An 8090-nucleotide genomic window follows, 5' to 3' on the forward strand; every position below is an offset into this window, starting at 1 on the left:
CAGTCCCGCCTTGGGAGGATTAGCACTCAGGCTGGGACACCAGGAAGCAGCCCCCACCGCCGTGAGAGATTCAAAAGTTATTTTTGAAAAGCAAGCAAGGCCCGCGGGCGGCCCTGGCAGAGGCAGAGCCGGGAGGGAGAGGAACAGGCAGCTATAGCAGAACCCACGCCCCGTCCTGTGACGTGGGCCCCACACACTGTGATATAACAGCGTGGCAGAGGGGGAGGCATCCTGCGTCCCCTCAAGGACTTTTATTGTGGCAAAATATATGTACCATGAAATATCCTCGGGGATTTTTGAGCTGCTCCCAGCCCAGGCCGGATGGCACTGGGGACGAGTCCAACAGGAACAGGGGCTGGGAACACCGGCCAAAAGTATTTGTGTCTAAATGGTGTGTGAGATTCTGCTCAAGTCAGGAAAAATCCTGAAACTGGCAGGAGGTCACTGCTGTGAGGCACAGCTGGGGGTCAAGGGTTAGGAAGCAGTTGCCATCCCCCACTCTTGCAGAATAGGGGGAAGGCAGGAGTGGCCTTGGGGCAAGGAGGAGGGGAGCGAAAGCAGGGGTCAGGCTGGGGGTCTGAGCTGAGGGCTGCAGGCGCAGAAGTGAGCAGTTGGGCCAGCTGGTGTGGCTCAGTGGTTGAGCATCAACCTCTGAACCAGGAGGTCACTGTTGGATCCAGGTCGGGGCACATGTCGGGGTTGCAGGCTCCATCCCCAGTGTGGGGTGTGCAGGAGGCAGCCGATCCATGATTCTCTTTCATTTTTCATGTTTCTATTTCTCTCTCCCTCTCTCTTCTTCTCTGAAATCAATAAAATATATATTTTTTAAAAAGAGCAGTTGGGAGGCATCTGATGAACCCTGCGGTTGACTAGACAGGTGCTTGCACCTGGTGGGAGGGTCAGAGGCAGCCAGAGGAAGCCATCAAATCCCCCAAATAACTCCTGCTCCTGCAGGAAGACGCTGGAACCAGTCACGGTGGGGATCGTCTGAAAGTCCATCAGGGTGGAAGCTGAGAGCCTGGTGTCTCCAAGCAGGGATTGGGGGGAAGGGAAATGAAAAAAAGCTGTGGTGTGCAGTGAGGGGCTGCTGTCCTAGAAGCCGGGGCCGTCATGAAGGTGAAGTCTGCCTAGGGCTTCCGTTGGAGGGGCAGCAGGCGCTACCATCTGTTGAGTGCCTACTGTGTGCCCAGCCCTGGAGCATAATATGGCTAAGAATGTGAGCTCTGAAGTCAGCCTGCCTGGATTTCAGTCCCTGCTCTAGCCCTTGCTGGCTGTGTGATCTTGGACAAGTCACTTTTCTCCCACTCTGGGCCTCAGTTTCCTTATCTGGAAAACGGGGATAAAATGCCTACCTGCCCCAGAGGGTAGTTGAAAATACGTGTTCAGTGCATGAGAACTTTTCATAGGAATGTTCTCAGCAACCCTGGGTGAGGGAAACGTGGGTAGTTTCCCATCTCCCCATCTTCCAGGGGCGTAAACTGAGGCTCAGAAAGTCCAAGACCGCATGGTTAATACGTGGAAGTGTCAGGAACCCGACTCAGTCTATGTCGGAAGCATGTGCATTCACTAGGTCTGGTGCCCTGGCTCCTCCTCAGTTGAGCAGAATGAAGGGCAGGAGCCCACAGGCAGGGCCCTGCCCCTCACCCACCCCCGCTCTCCAGGCCCCAATAGGGAGGCGGATCCGGTGTGGACACTAAAACAGCCTCCAGGTGAGACTATGGGGCCCAGTGGAGAGTTCAAGTCAGTCTCTGTCGGAAGCATGTGTACTCACTAGGTCTGGTGCCCTGGCTCCTCCCCAGTTGAGCAGAATGAAGGGCAGGAGCCCACAGGCAGGGCCCTGCCCCTCACCCACCCCCGCTCTCCAGGCCCCAATAGGGAGGCGGATCCGGTGTGGACACTAAAACAGCCTCCAGGTGAGACTATGGGGCCCAGTGGAGAGAACGTTGCCTGTGACTCACTATGTGACCCTGGCCGAGTCCTTTCCCCTCTCTGGGCCTCCGTTTCCCCAGCTGCAGAACAGCAGGGTGGTCACAGTTGGCAGTAGTCCTGGAAAGTCTAAATTCTCGCTCACTGTTCCTTTGTGGGCGCCTGGGCAGGGGCATGAGGACTGGCAGCTGCAAGGCAATCTTTCCTTCATTATTCCCCTTCCGTCCTCTGGGGACCGGGTCCAGGCACAGGGAACAGCACACACAACGGTCAGAAGTGAGTGAGCGCAGCATGTTTGGGAGCTGAAAACAGAATAATCTAATAGCCTGGTTTATTCATCCCTTTGATCCGTTTTTTTCTTTTTTAAAACATATTTCTATTGATTTCAGAGAGGAAGGGAGAGGGAGAGAGAGAGAGAGAGAGAGAAACATCAATAATGAGAGAGAATCATGGACGGCTGCCTCCAGCACACCGCCTACTGGGGATCAAGCTCACAACCCAGGAATCAAGCCATCGACCTGGGTCATAGGACGATGCTCAACCACCAAGCCACACCAGCTGGGCCATTTGATTATTTAACCGATGTTTTATACTGTGGGCCAGGCACTGTGCTGGGACAGGGGACACAGCAGTGAACAACAGAGACAAAACCACCATCTTCAGGGGGCTCACATTCTAACTGGGGAGATGAAAAAACCAAGTAAACAAACCAACAACCTGGGTAGTTTCAGAATGGGAGGCGTGCTATGTGAATAATAGCAAATATTTATAGAGCATCTACTCTGGGCCAAGTATCGTTAACAGATGTTCAATAATTTCATCCTTACTCCAACCCCGTGACGGGGTGATTAGCATCACCCCCACTTCACAGCTGAGGAACCTGGCACAGAGGGTTAAATAACTTGCCCAGTGCTACCCAGTTAGGAAGCAGCAGAACTGAGGTCCAGACCAGGCCATCTGGCTCACTGTGCTGCTTGTGGGAAGAGCAGTAAATAGGGCAGTTTGTTCAGGGAAGAGCACTCTACAGAAGGTGACATTTGAACTGAGACACACAAGATGTCAGCCCGCCATGGGGAGTTCAGGAAGCAAAAGGTTCCAGGTGGAGGGAGCACTGAGTGCAAAGGCCCTGGGGCAGGTAGGAGCTTGAGATGTTGGGAGAAAAGCCAGGAGGCCAGTTCTACCCGGAGCAGAGTGACAGAAGAGGTCAGACGCTGGAGAGCAGACGTGGAGGCAGAGAGGAGGCTCAGGAAATGCTTCCAGGATCCTCCCAGGGACTCCCCAGGAGTCCAGTCCTAGTCCCGTGAGGAGTTGGGGTGTTCTTCAACCTGGTCTAACCTATAGGCCTGCGTTAGAATCCAGATTCCAGCCCTCGCCGGCTTGGCTCAGTGGACAGAGCGTTGGCCTGCAGACTGAAGGGTCCCGGGTTTGATTCTGGTCAAGGGCACATACCTCGGTTGCAGGCTCAATCCCGGCCCTGGTCGGGGCATGTGTGGGAGGCAACCAATCGATGTGACACATCGCTGTTTCTCTCTCTCTGCTTCTCCCCTCCCTTCCCTTCTCTCTAAAAAGTCAATGGAAAAATATTCTCAGGTGAGGATTAACAAAAACAAAAAACAACAACTTTGTTTTAAGCCACAAAGTTTGGAGTTATTTATTATGCAACGATACATAACCCATTCTGCCTCTACACAAAGTCGCCGTTTCTCTCCAGTACTCTCAGCCAAGTCTTCTCCTTCCGGGCAGCAGTCTACTCACGTCACTCTAACCTCCTGAGGTGTAGCCTCCCCGGAACCTTCTAGCCCTGCCCTCATTCTCTCCGCCTTCCAGATAGTACCCAAGCCCTTGGTGTGGCATCAAGACCCTGCCTGGCCGGGCAGGTGTGTTCCGTGGTTAAGCATTGACCTATGACCCAGGTCAGGACACATGCCGGGATTGTGGGCTCAGTCCCCACTAGGGGGCGTGCAGAGGCAGCTGATCAACGATTCTCATCATTGACGTTTCTCTCTCTCTCCTTCCCCCTTCCTCTCTAAAATCATCAATAAAAATTTTATATATATATATATATATTTTTTAAGGCCCTAAGTGGCCTGTCCCTGCCTATCTCTGCAGTCCCAGCACTCCTCACCCACACCTCTAACCCCACCTACTCACAGATCCTGGAACTCAGCACTTCCTCTCAGCACGAGCTATCCCCCATCTGCAACATGCTTTCCTGCCACTTCTCTCTCCTGGAAGCCTCAACAGCCATCACCACCTCCAGGAAGCCTTCCCTGACCTTCTGAGCTGAGTTAGATCCTTCCTCCGGGAACCCTCTTGCCCGCATCCTTCCCCTCATCATAGCAGCTGCCCCTAAATTGCTCTGACCACTTTAGAAACCTGTCTCTCTCAACACACTGTGAGCAATTTCAGGGCAGGGATGAAGTCTTCTCTGAGTTCTCAGAGCTTAGCACAAGGCTGGCACATAGTAGGTACTCAAGGAAACCCAGAGGAATGGCGGTGGGAATTTAGTAGTATGGGCTAGGGACCACCTCACATCTGACATGGGACTGTGTGGGGTGCTGGGGTGATAAATGTCAAGGCTGGGACTGTGGAGCCCTCCTCCCTGTGCCCAACACTCCCGCCCAACACTCCCACCCATCCCTAGACGGCAGCAAGTGAGCGACCTGTACATCTCCCCAGAAAAATGGGTGTCATGCGCTGGTTACTTGCGTGAGCTGTGCGGCAGGGCAGCCAGGGTTTCAAATCCTGGCTCTGCTGCCTCCGGGCTGTGTGACCCTCTGAGCCGCACTCCCCTCCTCTGTAAAACAGGCACAATAATGGCTCCCCAGAGGCCTCCATAAGGAATAAGCGAGATATGCAGATAAACATGCTTAGCTCAGTAGCTGGCACAGGGCAGGTTCCCTGCAATTTCTCTGCTTGCCACGCTGTGAGCGACCCTGATCCAGGCCCAGCTCCGTGCCTGGCACATGGCAGGTGCTCAGCCAATGCCTTGGGAATGAATGAGTGAGGAGTCCGATAAGAAAATAATAATAATCATAACAGCACTCAAGTATTAACTTATTCACTCTCATGACTAGCTACAGGAGGTGGGTGCTGTTATTGTGCCCATTTTACAGGAGTGAAATTGAGGCCTGGGAGCAGGCAGATCATAAGCAGTGGAGCCTGGATTCGAGCCCAGACAGTCCGAGTCCTTTAACCCGTTACCCAGCTCCCTATCCTGCCTCTCAAAGCCCCGAGGCCTGCCCTCCCTGGAAGCGTGGCTTCTAGCGGCTTTGTGATCTCAGGCACATGCGCCTCTCTCTGGGCCTCAGTTTCCTCACCTGCCAAGAGAGGATTGTAGGAGCCAGTGTTGGAAGGCACTTCCAATGGATCTACGAACCCAGACCCCGGCTGGCTTCTGGCCAGAGCCAGGGACCTGCTGGCCAGTAGCCCCCACTGGGCCAACACTTTCCAGGGGCTGGACCGTCAAGGGTAAGTCCCTGTATATTGATGGCTGCACTACCCCCCTCCAACCACACTGGGGGGAGTCTGGCCGCTAGCTATTCCCAGCGCCCCCCCAGAGCCCTGAAGGAAGCTGAGGCGGCCACCCCCAGATGCCTATTCCTGTGCTTGGCCTAGCGCCGTGCTGGGGAAGCAACAGCTATTTTGAGCCCTTCTCCCTCCTAGCATGAGCGGTGGGAAGGCGCTGGGAACATCCCAAAGGGGAGGCCGCCCAACGCAGCCTCCCTCTGGATCTGGGCCACACCAGCCCTGCGGCTCTGCCCGTTTTTTTCCAGCTCTGGCGATGCGATCAGTTCTGATCACACCACCACACTGAGCTAACCCAGGAGAACCAACGCAAAGGGCTTCGCTGGGGGCTGGAGCCGAGGGCAGCTGGGCCTTGCCCTTCGGGGAGAAAATGAGTAGCCACAGCTGGACCCCCAGCCGGGAGAAGGACCCGCTCTGAGCTTGAAGTTGGGGAAGATAATGTTAGCACAATGCTAGAACAATACCTAAAGTTTCGCCCTGGCCAGTGTGGGTCAGTGGCTTGGGTATTGTCCTGTGCACCAAAAGGCTGCCGATTCCATTCTGGGCCAGGGCACATTCCTGGGGGCGTGCGGGAGGCAGTTGGTCAATGTTTTCCTCTCACATCAATGTTTCTCTCTCCCTCTCCCTTCTTCTCTCTAGAAATCAATAAAAATATATATTTTAAAAACACCTGACTTTCATTGAGCACTCAGGGCGAGACAGGCAGATGTCAGCGTCTTTCAGGGGATGGAGGGACAAGAGGAGGGGAGCGAAAGCAGGGGTCAGGCCGGGGTCTGAGCTGAGGGCTGCAGGTGGGTCTGAGCTGAGGGCTGCAGGCGCAGAAGTGAACAGTCGGGCCGGCTGGTGTGGCTCAGTGGTTGAGCATCAACCTCTGAACCAGGAGGTCACGGTTCTAAGCATTTGCCTTGGAGATTAGTCCTTTAACCCTCGGAGAGGAGACTGAGGTTCAGAGTGGGGCAGTGACTAACCCCAGGTCACACAGCTGATGAGTGGCTGAGTCAAAACTTGATCCCAGGCAAGCTGGCCCCAGAGTCCATGCTTTCACCACTTTCCTCTCCTCTGCCCCGTCCCAGCCCAGGAGGCTAATATAAACTAGGGGCATGAACGCTGGCTTGAGAGTCAGTTCCCCTTTGCCATTCCTAGCCAGCAGCTGCTTAACACCTGGGTGAGCTCCGCTTCCTCCCTGTAAAATGAAGATAAAAATAGCGCCCACTTCCAGGATAAAGGCCAGGATTACTAATAACATACTTTGGGGTCTGGGGCTCCTATAAAATTAACATACGCACATGGTAAAACAAAATAACCCAAAGAGGACACGGCAAAAAGTGAGTCCCCTCCTACTTCACACCTTGAACTCCTCTCACCAGAGGTAACCATCATCAACATGCTTGGTATCACCGTTTGGGAATTTTCCACACACAGAGAAGCTGTACAGGAGCCGGTTAAGGACATGGGCTGCCTGTGGCTCTGCAGCTTACTGGCTATGTGGCACTGCCTTTTGCTCACAGACAAATGCTGCAAGACACATCCTGTTCACCTGTCATTTGGCACAAGTGCAAGCATCTCTGTGGGATAAATTCCTGGCGGAGAAATTGCTGGGTCAAACAGTAGTGCCCTTGCAATTTCAATTAATTTTTGGATGAGCAAATCCTCGCAGCAGGTGAGGGAAGGGAAAAGAGGCCCACCTAGCAGTGAGGACGAGGGGAGCTGACATGTGATGTTCTGACTCTGAGGTCCAGGGAGGGCCATGTCTGCCCCAGCAACTTGGAGGATGTGGCAGCTCCCCAGGCCCCTGGCCAGGCAGATGGAGGGTTTAATTTTATCCAGATTGTCCCCATAAAGGCTTGACAGGGAATTGGTTGATGGGATTAGAGGAGCAGGAGCCCCTAATGAGCAGCGGCTGCTTAACAACATGCCAAAGCAAACACGATGTTCCTTTGCCATCGTCCGCCATGGCAGCATTGCCCGGCTCTGATAGGGAAGCCCTAGGTGCCAACTGGCTTTGCCTTCTTTGAATATCCTTCTAGGTCCCAGCCATCCCAGAAGAGGCAGAGAGCAAGGGGTTAAGAGCCCAGGTTTGGAGATGAGACCAAGGTCTTTTGTCGACTGGAATTGCTGTGTGACTTTGGGCAAGTCCTTTCCCTCTCTGAGCCTCAGAGACTCATGGGACCGGCGGGCTGGAAGGTGCTGAGAGGATTAAATGAAGTCAGACACAGAAAGTGCTTGGTTCCGTGCCTGGCACATGGTCAGAGCCTAATCAATGGCAGCCCATTAGATGAAGAAGACCCCACCCCAGAAGGCCCTGGACAGGTGGACAGCTGTAGCCCCCCTCGTGTTTTACCGAGCATCGCAGCAGTCGCCCCACCACCTCGTGGGATTGTCCCGGATTCCCGGTCCGAGAGATGCACTGTGTGATTTTCGTGTTCAAGTAAGTTTTAAGGCTTTGCCAGGATTAATATTCGGTTTTGTGTCTGATCCAAACGCACAAATGGAGCGTGGGAACCCTCAGATGGGAAGAAGGGGAAGCGCTCAAAGGAAGTTTCCTAAGCCCCCCTCCTCCCCCGCCTCTCCCCCATCATCAGATCGGGGACCTTCCCCCGAGTCCCTGGGGTGGCCACGGGCAGCCCCGGGACCCC

General features: G+C 54.2%; 1 long non-coding RNA gene across 1 annotated transcript in view; it reads right to left on the reverse strand.

The window, feature by feature from the left end:
• LOC106725684 overlaps nt 1-8090 on the reverse strand; it is a 24532-nt gene that overhangs the window by 9858 nt on the left and 6584 nt on the right. The window contains exon 2 of the long non-coding RNA XR_001361611.1: nt 1295-1304. This is a non-coding gene — a long non-coding RNA (uncharacterized LOC106725684). The remainder of the gene's footprint in view (nt 1-1294; nt 1305-8090) is intronic.

Source organism: Myotis brandtii, unplaced genomic scaffold, assembly GCF_000412655.1.
Source record: "Myotis brandtii unplaced genomic scaffold, ASM41265v1 scaffold181, whole genome shotgun sequence".
Lineage (NCBI taxonomy): Eukaryota > Metazoa > Chordata > Mammalia > Chiroptera > Vespertilionidae > Myotis > Myotis brandtii.